The sequence below is a fragment of the Salmo salar genome, chromosome ssa21 (assembly GCF_905237065.1).
Source record: "Salmo salar chromosome ssa21, Ssal_v3.1, whole genome shotgun sequence".
NCBI classification, from domain to species: domain Eukaryota; kingdom Metazoa; phylum Chordata; class Actinopteri; order Salmoniformes; family Salmonidae; genus Salmo; species Salmo salar.
In genome coordinates this window covers 26,683,560-26,702,425 of record NC_059462.1, presented here as the reverse complement: position 1 = coordinate 26,702,425, position 18,866 = coordinate 26,683,560, and the positions used below count along the sequence as shown (strand labels likewise).

Below are 18,866 nucleotides of genomic sequence, written 5' to 3'. Positions count from 1 at the left end.
TATTGCATGGCTGTGTGCTCGATTTTATAGACCTGTCAGCAACGGGTGTGGCTGAAAAAGCTGAATCCACTAATTTGAAGGGGTGTCCATATATTGTTGTACATATAGTGTACCACGGCTTTTAGCCAATCAGCATTCACGGCTTAAACTACCCAGTTTATTATCCTCATTATACAACAGGTGGATCTAATCCTGGATGCTGATTGGTTATAACCGCATTCCAGCCGGTGTCTATTCCACAAGTTACCACAGGCTAAATCTATTACATTGAAATGCCTATTTACTCTTTTCCATCTGACTGTGCAGTCCACTGTCTCATCAGCTCAGCCAAGCAATGTATATACTAGATCTACACTGTAAAAAGCATCTAGACATTATCTCCCATTTCTTTTAGACTAGCATTTGGTTTTTAACTGTCAGATTTGTAATAACCTTGCTGTCTGTCTCTCCTGCATTTGCAACATTGTTTCAATATTAAATCTCCAGCCTTTCCATGGTAATGAACATGCCGACAGTCGGGACGAGACAGACAGACTGACAGCTTTTCTCAGCCAGTCGAAATCATGAATCAGCATAATTTGATAGATATAAATAGAAATAGAAAAACACAAAATGCAGCTAGTTTGCTGTCATTACAGCTTCAGTTTGAAGTGATTGTGTTAGCTGTGTAGTTGGCTATCTCTTCTGAACAGTGGTTTAGCGAGAGAGCAAATGTTCTATGCCAGACGAAATCGCGCCTCATTAACTTATTGTTATGGATGTATCCCAAAACAATCCCTAGAAAACATCTTAAACAAACGCAGATTCGACTAGATCCATAGTCGAAAGATTCCATAGATTTAAAACAAAAAGACTTAATGACTGGATCGCATCTCTCGCAACTGAACCGATTGAACGAACAACCAGCCGGCTTGGGTAGCAACCCTAGATTTCTGTCGGGATTATATCTTGTGGAAGGATGAAATAGTATGAATAAATTCATCCAAATAATTTTTTTTATGAAAATATGCCAATCATTATTTGAATATGTTGGTAACCCATTGTATAAAAATGATAATGCCCTCGTAGATGGTGTTTGGAGGATATATTGGCACGGTTTACTAATATATCCTCCAAATACCAGCTTCAAGGGCATTATCACTGAATTACACACCTGCTCTGTGTGAGTTATGCTCAGACTTCACAACACACTCACAGTCATGTATGTACATGTGATCATCTGTACTTGACCCATGACATCAGATACACATTGTTCTTTTACCACATCCCTGCCTTAGTGTGCTAATATATTTTATATATATATATATATATATATATACATACATACATACACACACACACACAATGTCTCCAAGGTCCTCATTTTATTTACATTTACATTTTAGTCATTTAGCAGACGCTCTTATCCAGAGCGACTTACAGTAGTGAATGCATACATTTGATACATTTTTTTCTCCGTACTGGTCCCCCGTGGGAATCGAACCCACAACCCTGGCATTGAAAACACCATGCTCTACCAACTGAGCCACACACGACCGTGTGGCTCATGTATGTAATCTATAGTAAGACACTCCACCTGCAATACCAGCCAATATCCAGACTACTTCACAACCTGACAGCCATACAAATCTATAGTGTATAAAATGTGACTCAAGTAAGCAGCCTTGAACAACGATGTCTGTTGACTCAATACATTAATTTATTTGATTTGACCTCGTGCCATTAATTCTGCTATTGTGGCGCACTACTGTGTCTACAGTACTTGTCTCTTTACGTCGGACTCCTAAATGTTACAGAAGCAGGTGTCGTGTTGTGTGGGAGTGGGAGCCCTCCTTCAGCACACTGCTAAACAGTAAACACACTAATAGCAAATACCAAATCCAGGAATGTCCAAACTTCAGCCTCTAACCAGAGGTACCGCACTCTGCACTAACATGCTGACTACACCGCTCGCTTTGCGTGCACGAGCGTTGCAAAATAAATTTAAACAGACGTTATTCAATTATTGCACCCACTCACGCGTGACAACGAGGGTCTGCGTTGCCAAGCACTAAAATAGAAGTCAGTTCTATTTGTGACACTGATCGCGGTGAACGTCCTGCCTCTCCCATCTCCTTATTGGTTTATAGAAGTAGATACCCACATGCCATCTCTTATACCCACATGGGCGATTGAAAGACAACTGAGTTCGTCGGTTGTCGTGGTAAGACTAGAAATGATTCGGTTGACCGTTTTATGTGTGGATTAATTGTCGGATTAGAGGACCTTGTGCATTTCAGGTAAAATAACAACTCAACATTTATATCCCAGGACAAATTAGCTAGCAACAGCAAGCTAGCTAAATAGGCCAAATTAGCTAGCAACTGCAAACTAGCTAGCTAAATTTACATAAATGTTTAATGCTTTTCGACCTCTCCCAGAATTAATATAATTGGTGAGTTTGTTTTGATATTTTAACCTGCGTGCCGTGATCGCGTTTGGTGTGGGGGGACAAAATCAATTTGCGCACGATGGCGCACCGGTTTGGATACGGTGTAAGGGTGTGCCGATCTCTTCATACTCATCAATTTTATCACACTTGATACTCGTAATTGGATTTACTTGTGATTGGAAAACCCCGAAGTGTGCTTTAAATGCCGATAAAGCCTATACCTCAAGTGCCATTACTGCGCTATCACTCAGAGTGACTTGTTATGTTCCTTCACACACTGTTCAAAGGTAAACGATCCTGACAGATGAAGATGCACATGATTTACTTACTTAGTCCTATTCAATTATCAACAAAATAGGCTGATACTACTGCCTGCATTTATTCCAGACACAGATTTAGATGAAGGTAGGCTAATTCGCTTGCCCCATGCTGTTTCACGTTTGAGAGGAGCAAAACTTTTCTTATGCCACAACATTTGCACAATCAAAATAAACAATCTACATTTGTCATTTTATTTTCTAATGATCTGTCGCTCGGTAAACATGCCTGGACGAGAACAAATAATAATAGCAAGCGAGCATGGGCTTGGATCACCAAATAACGACAGACGTCGTCAGCAATGGAATAATTATATGGACAGACAAAGTAACCTACTAAACAACGCCAAGTAGACAGACCAAAACAACCACATGGCCTCAGCAAAGTCGACAGGAAATAACTAAATTTAACAACAATGACTAGTTACGGATTCTGATTCATACACAATATTTGGAGATGGGGAGACTTCTGCCCTGAGACGAGTGAGTGAAACAGATCCACGCGTGTCTGTTTGGGGAAATGAGAGCAGAGGGAGAGCGGCTTGTTCTAATCCAATCATTGCAGCAGGCTCAACCGCTACCCCGACCGTTTCTTTATTGACAGAATAACTAGACGATAGTTGTTTAGAGCACACAGCGCTTCACACTGTTTGAGTGAAAGAGAGATGTGTGCTGGCAGCTGAAAATGACTTTTTTCTTATCGCGGAGAACTACAAAAAATACTTGTGTCATAATTGTATTCTGAAAATTCACCATATCCGTTACAATAGTCATTTTGTCCGAGTACTCGGCACACCCCTAATCTGCACTCAACCGATAAAGCCGGAGCTATGGCAAGTGCTTTCAAATCTGACACTTGAGTCCGCAGTGCTGTTGATTTTGCAACTCATCTATAATCTTTCTCTTTTCTACTTCAGCTTTATCGTTATTCTGTTTCTCGAACTTCTGTCTCCAACACAGCGAATTCTCAAGTGTTAAATCAACACTGAGAGTGTTACATTTAACCCTGGTCCAGTGTCTATATGGGTCCACACTTTTCAGCATTAAATTAACACTGAGAGTGTTAACTTCTGTCTCCAACACAGCGAATTCTCCAGTTTTAAATCAACACTGAGAGTGTTACATTTAACCCTGGTCCAGTGTCTATATGGGTCCACACTTTTCAGCATTAAATTAACACTGAGAGTATTACATTTAACACTGGTCCAGTGTCTATATGGGTCCACACTTTTCAGCATTAAATTAACAAAGTGTAAAGCCTTATTTGCATATTTCCTAGAATAACCATTACTGTATTTGTTAGTGACAGAGAAATGTTTGCTGCATTTATCTATCATTCATTCAGTCATGTGGCCTTCACCAAGTAAGATCCTAAGCAAATATGTGATTATACAATTTTTGTTATTTAATATAATACAACATATTTCTTAAGGCCTTATTTTGAGGTGAGCTGAAACTCATGGTTTACAGGCAAATTCAGGCATATACTGTATGTCACATTATGCTGGCTTGCTAAGTGACGTGTAATTCCTATTGGAATCCAGCCAGAGTGGGGCTATCCAACACTTTGAATGTTCATTCACCCACAACATGCATTCCGATGTGACGATCGTCGTCGAAAGGAGTAGACCAAAGCGCAGCGTGGTAAGTGCTCATGATATTTCTTTATTTAACTCAGAACACTAAAACAAAACAATAAACAACAGAAAACGAATGTCACGTTCTGCAGGCTAACTGAGCTGTACAAAAACAAGATCCCACAACTGAAAGTGGGAAAAAGGGCTGCCTAAGTATGATTCCCAATCAGAGACAACGATAGACAGCTGCCTCTGATTAGGAACCATACTAGGCCAATAAAGAAAAAGACAACATAGAAATATAACACATAGACTGCCCACCCCACACCCTGACCTAACAAAATAGAGAACTAAAACGTCTCTCTCAGGTCAGGGCGTGACATCCGAATGATTGCTGGGTTGGGAAGGGTAAGATATGATACTACGTAAAGCATCTAAGCTTGAACAACCATTTCAGTAACAGGAGCAATAAATACAAGTAACAGATTGGATTAGTTAAAAAAAAATATATGTTATTTATATTTGAGTAGCATAATATTAATTAATAAATTAACGTACATAGATATTGAAACAAACAATTCCAAAAAACAACCTGCACTGAACATGCTAGGAATTGTGATAATGATGAGCGTGGTTTGGTTTAATACTAGTTATTAACACCAACACGGGGGTTATTTTACACCAACGAGTGTTAATTTAACACTTACAGAGTTAATTTAACACCTGAATCAACACTAGAAATTTTATACTGAAAAATGAACACTAGGTAACACAGGCCAATTTGCTGTGAATGGTTAACTAATTGATACATGTCATTGATTTTTCAACTCACCCAGTGTTCCAGGTCTAAATCCGTTCCTTACTAGAGGGGAAGGATAGAAACCAGCAGAGCAATGCTGCAGACCTGTAGACTCAGATCTGAATACTCTGGGTCAGGACATAAAATAAATACTGAGATTTCTTGGTTTCGCGTTGGAGTAGCAGTGGAGGGAGTTTCCTCCCTTGTTGCTGCATTATGCGGTACAAGGCTACAGTTCATGGTCTGACTAATGGTTTGTCAATAGCGTCCATTCCACTGTGGGTAGGCAGAAAGGAATGAGTCACCAGAACATGTGTGACTTCTTGAATGGGGATCTATGCTAACAGAATTCAGAATATGGAAGCGAAGTATCCGGTGTCTCTTGTTTCATCATGTGGGTTTCGACTACATTTACGTCAGAGGGAAAGGACTGTGTCGATACCTGGGTGACTAGACAGCTGCTGATGAATTGGATTTATGTAGCTGTTTTCGAAAGGCTCAGTCATTTACAAGCTGGTCACCTCCTCCACTACCAATGTGTAGCATCTGCCTAGGTGACGCAAGGCAGCCTTGTTAGCGTCAGACTACTCACCCATTACATACATATCACCTATCAGCAAACCCATCTCTGGGCCCATCACAGTGTGATTTTGAGCCAAGGGTATGGCGTTTCCATTATTTTTGGTTCCATTATGTGGTTTAAAACTACATTCACTATCTGAGAGAATGGACTGTGGACACCCGGGAGACATTTTGTTTCACTGCAGCAGGTGCAAGTGCAGAAAGCTGCATCCATCTACCTATTACACACCACAGGAGTGTCAGAGAGAGTGACCATGCTCCAGTTGACAAGAAGTAGAAGAACCAGATGATATTTTGTGTAAAGTAGAGTAAAAACAATGTGAACAGGAGATAACTTAGACATCCAGTACATTATAACACACATACATACATGCACACACACAATTAAAAACAAAATAAAAACTATAAAAACTCATTAAGATAGACACAATCAATGTCCCATGAAATGTAATACACTTTTCAAAGAGGATTTCACCCCCCCCCCTCCCCACCCTTCTCCCCTCTTTCTCAGTTCTCTCTATCTTCCCTTTCTACTTTAATATTCCCTGACAGCCTTTGGGCATAGGCAGGGGAGGACTGGCCATCTGACATTTCGGGCAAATGCCAGATGGACTGGTCCAGTTTTAGCCTAGTGGACCTGTCTTACTTGGTTTTTTTTTAAGCAAAATTATAATTATCTGGCTAAAAATGTCGGTCTCAAGGAATAAAATAGGCCGGTGTGGGGCCTCAAGGCAAAAAATGGTCCGTTGTTTAAGAAATGCCCGAGCGGATTTCTGATCCCAGTCCGTCCCTGGGCACAGGGCTGTTGTGTAGAGAGCTCTGGTATGAGGATCGGTGCTTCAGTGATACAGACAACAGTTGCACACTATCCTCTATGTGTGTGTATGCGTGTGTTTGTGTGATAGTACTGTGTATGTGTGTCAGTGTATGCATGTATGCCCATAGTGTTAGTTTGTATGTGTCACACTAACATGTGTGCGTAGTGCTTTTGTGTGTGTGTGCTCACCTATGTGTTTGTGCATACATGTGTGTGCATGTGCATGTGTACTGTAAGTGTGGGCGTGTGTACTGTAAGTGTGGGCATGTGCGCAATGCGCATTTGTGCCTGTGTGTGTACCCTAAATGTGTGTATGTGGGTCACCCTGCGTCGTCTTCCCATGGATCCCATGGAAAACATAGCAGATCCCACCAAGGCATCAGCATCTCAACCTCATTATTTCAGCACAAATTTATCAGACTTTAGAGAATTTCTTTGGCCTTAAATCAGTGGTTTTGTTCTAAATAAAATATATTTCAGCTCACAGATTTTCACCATTCATCAGCAGATCCAGCTTCAGAGAAGCAGATATATCTTACCAGATAATTTCCTTGTGTTGACACTGAGATGTATAATGTAATGCTCAAAGGCTTAAGGGTTTGTGAAGAGCAGCTTGAGGGTCATGCCATGGTGGTCTGTCTGTCTCATTAATATTTATCACACAGGAAAGCATTCTCTCCTTAATGCATAACTCAGTCCTTGAACAAGATTCAGCTTTTTCTTACTGTTCATGTTTTTGGTTTAATTCTGGCTATTAATACCAACACTGCGGTTCTTTTACACCAATGACTCTTAATTTAACATGTACAGAGTTAATTTAACTCCTGAATCAACTCTAGAAATGTTACACTGAAAAGGCCACACTAGGTAACACATGCCAATTTTCTGTGTTCTAAATGTATAACTGGTCTAACTCTATTTTCACGGTAGCGTGTAAGACAATCATTTTCTCACTGTATGGCTGTACTGTATTGAAGGTCTGGGCTATATGGCCAAAACATTAAGTCAACCCCCAAAATAATGCCGTTATTTGACAGTTTCTAAATGCTAAAGGTTCTTAAAATGGCAAGTTTTATGAGTAGTGCATGACCCTGGGATTGCAAAAAAATGAATTTAAGTGGTTTTAATGGGCTTTCTCCATTTTGATTGTTTTATACTCAACCAAACTAGGGCAAAACTGACAGTAAAGTAGTGTAATTATAGAAGTTTTGATTTATTTAGCACTGCATCAAAATATCGTAATAGATGGTATTGTAAAATGATCCATACCTCTATACATTAATATACAATATGTCATCCAGCCCTACTGAGTTGTGTATTGTTAAAATAATGTACTGCTCCGCTCCATTGCATTCTCTGCTGTTAACTTAATATACTATACATCCTCTGTGTGTGTGGTGAGAGTTTCCAGGCTGTGTCTCTCGCTGCAGTGGTTTCCTCCTAAATATTTAATGCCACTCTGACATGGACACAGATCGATGGTGAATGTCAGAGCATCTCAATCCAGTGGCAACACCAGGAGAGCACTAAACACTCCACTTAACCAACGCCACTACACTGCTCATAAAACAGCATTCTGTACGGATGGAGTATACTTCAACAGTGGATGATATTACAGACCATTACACTCAGAGAGATGTGGAATCATGCGCAGCATTGGTTACGGTATGATTTAATTGTGCATCTTAACAATTTCCAACTCAACTATTTCTGGTCTAAGGATAGAGTTCTATGTCGAATATTCTAATTCTGTCGGAAAGTGCCAGAAAGCACACAATCTCAGTTCAGAGTAGTGACAAAAATCACATTATGTGAACATTTTTATAAAGCCTGAAAAGGTGAACGTGTGTATATAGTTGTGACGATATACTACAGATATCCACAGTATGATATAACACTGCAGTGATCTAGCAGGTGAGAAGATACCCATACATCTTTGGGTCATTGCACACTGACACTGAGATTGAAAGAGACTTTGAATGAGTACCACACCACATCTCCCCTCTCTAACCACAATGACTCAATGTACAGAACACAGGGGCTGGGTTTAGTTATTGGAACAGAACACATAAAGGGACGCCTTCCCTGTGGCTCAGTTGGTAGAGCATGGTGTTTGCAACGCCAACATGGTGTGTGCAACACCAGGGTTGTGGGTTTGATTCCCACGGGGGGCCAGCACAAAAAAAAATTAAATGCATGAAATTAAAATGAAATGTATGTATTCACTACTGTAAGTCGCTCTGGATAAGAGCGTCTACTAAAACGTAAAAAATAAAGCTCAGAAAGTTATTTGAGATGGGAGGCTGTGTCAACATGACTGGAATGGGCCTTTATGGGCGAGCCAGCCAGCCAGTCAGTGTGTTTTATGAATGGGTTACCACCACACAAAAGCTGCTGTATGTGAAACCGTATGGACATCGGATGCTGTGTTGTAAACGCAGCAAGAAAAGAAACGTCCACTCACTCTCAACTGCGTTTATTTTCAGCAAACTTAACATGAGTAAATATTTGTATGAACAATACAAGATTCAACAACTGAGACATAAACTGAACAAGTTCCACAGATATGTGACTAACAGAAATGGAATAATGTGTCCCTGAACAAAGGGGGGGTCAAAATCAAAAGTAACAGTCAGTATCTGGTGTGGCCACCAGCTGCATTAAGTACTGCAGTGCATCTCTTCCTCATGGACTGCACCAGATTTGCCAGTTCTTGCTGTGAGATGTTACCCTACTCTTCCAGCAAGGCATCTGCAAGTTCACAGACATTTCTGGGGGGAATGGCCCTAGCCCTCACCCTCCGATCCAACAGGTCCCAGGCGTGCTCAATGGGATTGAGATCCGGGCTCTTCGCTAGCCATGGCAGAACACTGACGTTCCTGTCTTGCAGGAAATCACACACAGAACGAGCAGTATGGCTGGTGGCATTGTCACACTGGAGGGTCATGTCAGGATGAGCCGGCAGGAAGGGTACCACATGAGGGAGGAGGATGTCTTCCCTGTAACGCACAGCGTTGAGATTGCCTGCAATGACAACAAGCTCAGTCCGATGATGCTGTGACACACCGCCCCAGACCATGACGGACCCTCACCTCCAAATCGATGCTGCTCCATAGTACAGGCCTCGGTGTAACGCTCATTCCTTCGGCAATAAACACGAATCTGACCATCACCCCTGGTGAGACAAAACCGCGACTCGTCAGTGAAGAGCACTTTTTGCCAGTCCTGTCTGGTCCAGCGACAGTGGGTTTGTGCCCATAGGCGACGTTGTTGCCGGTGATGTCTGGTGAGGACCTGCCTTACAACAGGCCTACAAGCCCTCAGTCCAGCCTCTCTCAGCCGATTGCGGACAGTCTGAGCACTGATAGAGGGATTGTGCGTTCCTGGTGTAACTCGGGCAGTTGTTATTGCCATCCTGTACCTGTCCCGCAGGTGTGATGTTCGGATGTACCAATCCTGTGCAGGTGTTGTTACACATGGTCTGCCACTGCAAGGACGTTCAGCTGTCCGTCCTGTCTCCCTGTAGCGCTGTCTTAGGCGTCTCACAGTACGGACATTGCAATTTACAATGAAGAGCTGTGAACTTATTTGGATTTTTACGAATTATCTTTGAAAGACAGCGTCCTGAAAAAGGGAAAGAAAATGATTTGCTGAGTTTAGTTAATGTTGGTGTGACTGAGTTGGGAGCTGGTGTACATTACACAGAAACAGGTATGTACAGTCACTGCACAATTAGGCATACACAAGCACGTGCATTCAGAATAGAATAGATCCCTATCTGGTTCATAGGGAGTATATTTAGTCTATTATATCAAGGTGGTTCTCAAGTTTTGGGTGTTTTGGTACCTGCCTGGAGACTATAGGGCTGAGCTCGCTAACCTTCAGACTCATTGTGTTAACCTTCTACAGAAAGGTCTGTAAAAAGGTCCACACACACATGCACACACACACACACACTTAATATTAACTTTATCTGACATTTTGGGGGAAATGCACTGAATCTAATTTATGCTGTCTATTTTACGGCATATAATCTACTTCCTGTAGATAGGATGTCAGTCTCTCTGCACAGTGAAGTGCAATCGATGGCCAGCCAGCCTCTTTCCAGGCAGCCAGAGATAAGACCTTGCATGCTGAAGGGAAATTGGGAATGTTTATGAGAAGACCATCAACCTCTCTGCTAGTCCAACAATCAAGCCCCAAAATCAAAACAGACAAGATCTACTCCCCAACACACTGCGGAAAATTTTTAAAATAAACTGTGAAAATACCATTTTTATTTTTCCAATTGTATTTTTGTGTTGATCTTAATGATATTTGATTTGATCTGCTTAGTTTTGTTTTGATTTATTGACTAATTGATTTGATTGTTTATTATTTGTAAAAACTGAAAAATTATGACTTTTTTTATTGAAAAATTTGTTTGGATTGAATTATGTACAACCTAATAGAATTACCTAAAGAAACAGTGGTGTTAGGAACCTCCTGGTTTACAGGCCACATCAGGCCTACAAATCACATTATATGCAATCTATATTCAGCACAACTGTCAGGATTAGAAACATGGATAAATATCCATATCCATCAATATTACATTTACATTTTAGTCATTAGGAGACGCTCTTATCCAAAGCAACTTACAGTAGTGAACGCATACATTTTTCCTCCGTACTGGTCCCACGTGGGAATCGAACTCACAACCCAAGGTGTTGCAAACACCATGCTCTACCAAGTGAGCCATATCCATATCCATCAATCTCACTCACTCCTGTGGTTAGACACGCATGCCAATACCTGTTGAGAAATGCTGCTAATTATTATTTCATGGCAATCACAATCCAATTAAGCTTGACAATCACTGAAGATGTCTGAGAGAAATAGCCATGGTGCATGTGCTGTCCTAAGACAGAAGATGTGTGGGAAACCAATTATAAAAGACACAACATTCTAATTCAATTAGTAGAAAAATATAGTTTTGTTATAGATACAAATTATGTTTCAGTCATCATGTGACCTTTAGACATTGCAAAAACACACACTCCACTTTTGCAGTTCATCAGACACCACCATTTTGTGATGAAATAACTGCAAGTGGAGTAGGATAAAGTTTCCCCCTAGACACTGATCTTAGACCAATCTTGAGTTTTCCTCCCTAATATTAAACATTAGGATTGGGGAGAGTACACTGACTCTACATCTGCATGCTGGGACAGGTTCTACCCATCTCATTTATAGAGGGCCCACCTACCCATAATTCCCAGCGCTCTGTGTACTGTCTGCAGCTCCAATTCATTAGAATAAAGAGTCCCACAACACAAGCACATACTGTACACATACACACACTGGTCTGGATAGGGTTACTCGCCCAACAAATATGTTATATGTATATAATAAAGCACACACAACAACCGTAATGATACATCACGACCCTGCAGCAGTATCGCTACAACCCATCATACTGAGTCTGAGTAATCACCAAACCATGCCCAAGGCTGCTGCAACTTCCTGTGGGGCTCAATGGAGCAGAAAATGAGAAATAGATTCAACCATCTGAGCCTTTGTCTCTATAGACTTACCTCCCCCCTCCTTTCCGCTTCCACCTGTTCTCTCAATTCCTCATCACTCTCCTCCTTTTTCCACTCCTCATCTCTTCTCTTTTCCTCTCAAACCTGTCCTTTCAATTCCTCATCACTCCACTCCTCCTTTCCTCCTCATCACTTCTCTTCCTTTCCCCATTTCCCTCTCATCACCCCTGCTTCATCCCCCTGTTCCTCCTCTCCTGTTATCTGCTCTCCTCCTGCCCCTGAAGGAATGCATCTCCAGGTCCATGCTGTTAATGACCTGCGTGTGTCTTTTGTCCTCTAAATGAGATATGCCACCATGCACAGGCCAAGATTAGCATGGAAACACAAAGCCCATCCACAGAGATGACAGTCCCCTTCAATAAAACACACACCCACAGAGAGAGGGAGGAGGAAGTGAGGGATGGAGAGAGAGACGTGAGAGAAAAGAATAAAGGAATTACAAGAGTGAAGGAGGGAGGAGAGATCACTTTTGACCTCTATCGTTGATAGTATTGTTGTACGTGTCATATTCGGTGACATTGTGAATGCCAGGGAGAGATTGGTTAGGAATCCTTGAGAAGAAGCTTTGGCAATGATGACACAGAAATAAACCAAGCCATGCTGAGCGGAGGCAGGGGAACAAAACACAAAGAGATGATATCATTATCAAACAATGATTGCGTTTTCACTGCCGCTGTCATATCTATCATGACACGTTGTTATACTCAATGAGTCATCATGATGGTTGAGTCACAATCAAAGAGAGATTGTGGTTTGTTAAACTGCCAAACCCAGCTTTCTTTGAAGGGTTTCTTCTACGCCTAAGACACTGTCATGACTGTCCACGAGAATCCAAATAGGTCAGATCAGGTTTGCAATGAATAACTTCAATCAGACCCCCTCTCACCCTAGAAGGGGAAGGAAAGAACTAGTGGGGGTTAACAACTCACACCCTGTTGTAAATCAAGGGAGAAGATTCAGGCCTGCACACTCAAGATTCACCAAAAGGAAAGTGCTTTGTTTCAACAGACATTTTTTGAAACTCTAACATGTTCAAAAGCGAATACTGGAACAATATTTCTTACATAGAACATGGGGAATGGTCAGAGGCGATCTATAGAACACTAATGTAATTTTGTTTGTTATTTTGTGATGTCATAAAAAATGTTATACAGGAAATACTGTACCTTGGAAAGTATACCCACTACATACAGTGGCAAGAAAAAGTATGTGAACCTGGATTTTATCTGGATTTCTGCATATATTGGTAATATATTTTGATCTGATCTTCATCTAAGTCACAACAACAGACAAACAGTCTGCTTAAACTAATAACACACAAATTATTGGATTTTTTATTTAAACATTCACAGTGTAGGTTGGAAAAAGTATGTGAACCCCTAGGCTAATGACTTCTCCAAAAGTTAATTGGAGTAAGGAGTCAGCTAACCTGGAGTCCAATCAATGAGACAAGATTGGAGATGTTGGTTAGTGCTGCCCTGCGCAAAAAAAAAACACTCACAAAATTTGAGTTTGCTATTCACAAGAAGCATTGCCTGATGTGACCCATGCCTCAATCAAAAGAGATCTCAGAAGACCCAAGATTAAGAATTGTTGACTTGCATAAAACTGGAAAGGGTTACAAAATTATCTCTAAAAGCCTTGATGTTCATCAGTCCACGGTAAGACAAACTGTCTATAAATGGAGAAAGTTCAGCACTGTTGCTACTCTCCCTAGGAGTGGCCGTCCTGCAAAGATGACTGCAAGAGCACAGCACAGAATGCTCAATGAGGTTAAGAAGAATCCTAGAGTGTCAGCTAAAGACTTACAGAAATCTCTGGAACATGCTAACATCTCTGTTGACGAGTCTCTCATCTCTGTTGACGAGATACGTAAAACACTAAACAAGAATGGTGTTCACGGGAGGACACCACGGAAGAAGCCACTGCTGTCCAAAATAAACATTGCTGCACGTCTGAAGTTCGCAAAAGAGCATCTGGATGTTCCACAGCGCTACTGGCAAAATATTCTGAGGACAGATTAAACTAAAGTTGAGTTGTTTGGAAGGAACACACAACACTATGTGTGGAGAAAAAAAGGCACAGCACACCAACATCAAAACCTCATCCCAACTGTAAAGTATGGTGAAGAGAGCATCATGGTTAGAAGCTGCTTTGCTGCCTCAGGGCCTGGACAGCTTGCTATCATCAACGGAAAAATTAATTCCCAAGATTATCAAGACATTTTGCAGGAGAATATAAGGCTATCTGTCCGCCAATTGAAGCTCAACAGAAGTTGGGTGATGCAACAGGGCAACAACACAAAACAAAGAGGTAAATCAACAACAGAATGGCTTGAACAGAAGAAAATACGCCTTCTGGAGTGGCCCAGTCAGAGTCCTGACCTCAACCTGATTGAGATGCTGTGGCATGACCTCAAGAGAGCGGATCACACCAGATATCCCAAGAATATTGCTGAACTGGGGAATGGTCCAAAATTCCTCCTGACTGTTGTGCAGGTCTGATCCGCAACTACAGTGAGGGAAAAAAGTATTTGATCCCCTGCTGATTTTGTACGTTTGCCCACTGACAATGAAAGGATCAGTCTATAATTTTAATGGTCGGTTTATTTGAACAGTGAGAGACAGAATAACAACAACAAAAAATCTAGAAAAACGCATGTCAAAAATGTTATAAATTGATTTGCATTTTAATGAAGGAAATAAGTATTTGACCCCCTCTCAATCAGAAAGATTTCTGGCTCCCAGGTGTCTTTTATACAGGTAACGAGCTGAGATTAGGAGCACACTCTTAAAGGGAGTGCTCCTAATCTCAGCTTGTTACCTGTATAAAAGACACCTGTCCACAGAAGCAATCAATCAATCAGATTCCAAACTCTCCACCATGGCCAAGACCAAAGAGCTCTCCAAGGCTGTCAGGGACAAGATTGTAGACCTACACAAGGCTGGAATGGGCTACAGAACCATCGCCAAGCAGCTTGGTGAGAAGGTGACAACAGTTGGTGCGATTATTCGCAAATGGAAGAAACACAAAAGAACTGTCAATCTCCCTAGGCCTGGGGCTCCATGCAAGATCTCACTTCGTGGAGTTGCAATGATCATGAGAACGGTGAGGAATCAGCCCAGAACTACATGGGAGGATCTTGTCAATGATCTCAAGGCAGGTGGGACCATAGTCACCAAGAAAACAATTGGTAACACACTACGCCGTGAAGGACTGAAATCCTGCAGCGCCCGCAAGGTCCCCCTGCTCAAGAAAGCACATATATATGCCCGTCTTAAGTTTGCCAATGAACATCTGAATGATTCAGAGGACAACTGGGTGAAAGTGTAGTGGTCAGATGAGACCAAAATGGAGCTCTTTGGCATCAACTCAACTGGCCGTGTTTGGAGGAGGAGGAATGCTGCCTATGACCCCAAGAACACCATCCCCACCGTCAAACATGGAGGTGGAAACATTATGCTTTGGGGGTGTTTTTCTGCTAAGGGGACAGGACAACTTCACCGCATCAAAGGGACGATGGACGGGGCCATGTACCGTCAAATCTTGGGTGAGAACCTCCTTCCCTCAGCCAGGGCATTGAAAATGGGTCGTGGATGGGTATTCCAGCATGACAATGACCCAAAACACACGGCCAAGGCAACAAAGGAGTGGCTCAAGAAGAGGCACATTAAGGTCCTGGAGTGGCCTAGCCAGTCTCCAGACCTTAATCCCATAGAAAATCTGTGGAGGGAGCTGAAGGTTCGAGTTGCCAAACGTCAGCCTCGAAACCTTAATGACTTGGAGAAGATCTGCAAAGAGGAGTGGGACAAAATCCCTCCTGAGATGTGTGCAAACCTGGTGGCCAACTACAAGAAATGTCTGACCTCTGTGATTGCCAACAAGGCTTTTGCCACCAAGTACTAAGTCATGTTTTGCAGGGGGGTCAAATACTTATTTCCCTCATTAAAATGCAAATCAATTTATAACATTTTTGACATGCGTTTTTCTGGATTTTTTGTTGTTATTCTGTCTCTCACTGTTCAAGTAAACCTACCATTAAAATTATAGACTGATCATTTCTTTGTCAGTGGGCAAACGTACAAAATCAGCAGCGGATCAAATACTTTTTTCCCCTCACTGTATAGAAAACATTTGGTTGAGGTTATTGCTGCCAAAGGAGGGTCAACCAGTTATTAAATCCAAGGGTTCACATCCTTTCCCAGCCTGCACTGTGAATGTTTACACGATGTGTTCAATAAAGATAAGAAAATGTCTAATTGTTTGTGTGTTATTAGTTTAAGCAGATTGTGTTTATCTATTGTTGTGACTTAGATGAAGATCAGATAAAATTGTATGACCAATTTATGCAGAAATCCAGGTAATTCCAAGGTGTTCACATACTTTTTCTTGCCACTGTATGTGATGTTTCCATACTCTGCATTGTACATGTAATATGAAAAATGATGAAAGCGTTTTTGTTAAGAGAGGGATGTGATTTGAGAAGTTATTTGAGATAATTGTTTTACCTAACTTTGCACAATGAGTAGTTACCGCCCGGAGTGAGGTCAGGGTGCATGCCAGCCTGCCGGAACTGCCCCTTTTGAGCAAACTAAATAAATGATGGATTAAGAAAAAAACACATCAGACAAGAAAAGCATGAAGCTGTAGCTGCATGTTTAAAGTGATTTGAACTTTGAATCTCAACATGAGGTGGAGACGATAAACTCACCTCCCGGACAATCACTGGTACTGCTGATTAGCTGTCCACAGTAAAGTATCCATGAAAGCGAATTTAAGTAGGACCATCCTCTTACTCTCCTCAAACCATCGATACGGCTGGCTAGCCTATCTTCAAAGAAGCCTCTTCAAGAGTGAATGGAAGGAAAGTCAACTCTGTAGTTCTGTTCAGGACTCCACGACAAGTCACCGGATACCGGACAACAGTAGAAGACTTCTTGGAACCATTTCGGACAATCAGAGCCTTACAAGCGTGCCACAAAAAGGCCCAACCCTCTTTCCAAGGCTGCCCTGTTCACCGAGAGATCCCCGCCGAACCCAGGCATTTCACGTAACTACATAAATTATTTCTTACTCAAAGCGGGCGGCAGTTCATGTGCAAAGTTTCTGGTTACTGTAGGTGAGAGTAGTTTCTCAATGTACTAATGTTAAATGTCTCTGTCCCTCTCTATCTCTTCTTTAACAAGCATCAATGTTGTTGTCATTCCGCTAGGGACCTGTTTTCAGTGTATTACGTCTCTAGTCAATAACCGGTGCAGAGTGTGTATGTTTATCCTGTGTTCCCATTTAATTAGCTAGTAAATAAATAATCAAACCAATTTGTGTAGTACTGAATCATAAGTATGGCTCGGGTTTTTTCAGATACAAGGTGGTTACGACTGTTCAGAATGATGATATTATACGAGGTTATGATTAATAAGTTTACAGTTTATAGATGTGATAGGTTTTAGAGTTTAATTTGGGAGATGGTAACTCTTTAAATATCCTCTCTCGTGGTGCCCCAGATCCTAATGAGTTAATTGTTACATGATAAAGTTAGTCGGGTAACAATTAAACATAGTTAGTTAATTCGATGAAACAGTCTTCAGATTAATGTTAAAGTCAAGTCACGACAACACTGTGACAGTCTTTGTTCAAAATGCTACACAAGTAACACTGAAATCAACACCTGTCCTGAGAAGCCCTCTCTTCCTCCCTTCTACCTCTTCTTCTCATCCACCTTCTCCACCTGTCGTCCAACTCTTCTGCTGTTCTCAAAGCATTGACCATCCAATCAGCTCTGGGTGATGATAATCCATCTAGTTAATTAGGGGCCTGACTATGCTAAGCGACAGAGACAGATTAAGCACACCTCCTGTCCAGTGGCTGCATGCCAGCAGGAGAACATTGGCACAGAGAGATCAATGTAATGAACACAGAAATAATAATGTAATCTCCCATTTCCCCAGGGAGGCCAGTGAATCGGTCTGTTGAAAGGAGAATGTTCTTAGTTAAGGCTGTATTGTTTCAATCTTTCCTCTCTGAGTCATGACAAGGAGTGAAGAGGTCACTGTGTGACTGGAAATTGCTTTCTGGATCAGCTGGGTTCCCGAAATCTGTCATCTGTAGTCCAGAGGTGAGCGTAAATGTTTATTGGTTTATCAAATGAAATGAAATGAAATCAAATGTTATTGGTCACATACACATATTTAGCAGATGTTATTGCGGGTGTAGCGAAATGCTTGTGTTCCTAGCTCCCACAGTGCAGCAGTATCTAACAATTCACAACAATACACACAAATCTAAAAGTAAAATAATGCAATTAAGAAATATATAAATATAAATATTCGATTTAGCAATGTACGTGTGGCATTGACTGAAATACAGTAGAATAGAATAGTATATAATAGTATATACATATGAGATGAGTAATGCAAAATATGTAAACATTATTAAAGTGACTAGTGTTCCATTATTAAAGTGGCCAGTGATTCGAAGTCTATGTATATAGGGCAGCAGCCTCTAAGGTGCAGGGTTGCGTAACTGTGTGGAAGCCGGCTGGTGGCTATTTAACAGTCTGATGGGCTTGAGATAGAAGCTATTTTTCAGTCTCTTGGTCCCAGCTTTGATGTACCTGTACTGACCTCGCCTTCTGGATGATAGCGTGTGAACAGGCTGTGGCTCGGGTGGATGACCTCCTTGATTATCTTTTTGGCCTTCCTGTGACATCGGGTGATGTAGGTGTCCTGGAGGGCAGGTAGTTTGCCCCCGGTGATGCG

General features: G+C 41.5%; 1 protein-coding gene and 1 non-coding gene across 2 annotated transcripts in view; both read right to left on the bottom strand.

Moving 5' to 3' along the window:
- LOC106582138 (synaptotagmin-like protein 5) overlaps positions 1 to 18,866 on the bottom strand; it is a 70,324-nt gene that overhangs the window by 31,338 nt on the left and 20,120 nt on the right. The gene's annotated exons all lie outside the window — the stretch shown is intronic.
- trnae-uuc (transfer RNA glutamic acid (anticodon UUC)) lies at positions 1,462 to 1,537 on the bottom strand. Its single transcript has one exon. It is a non-coding gene; the product is annotated as a tRNA-Glu (tRNA).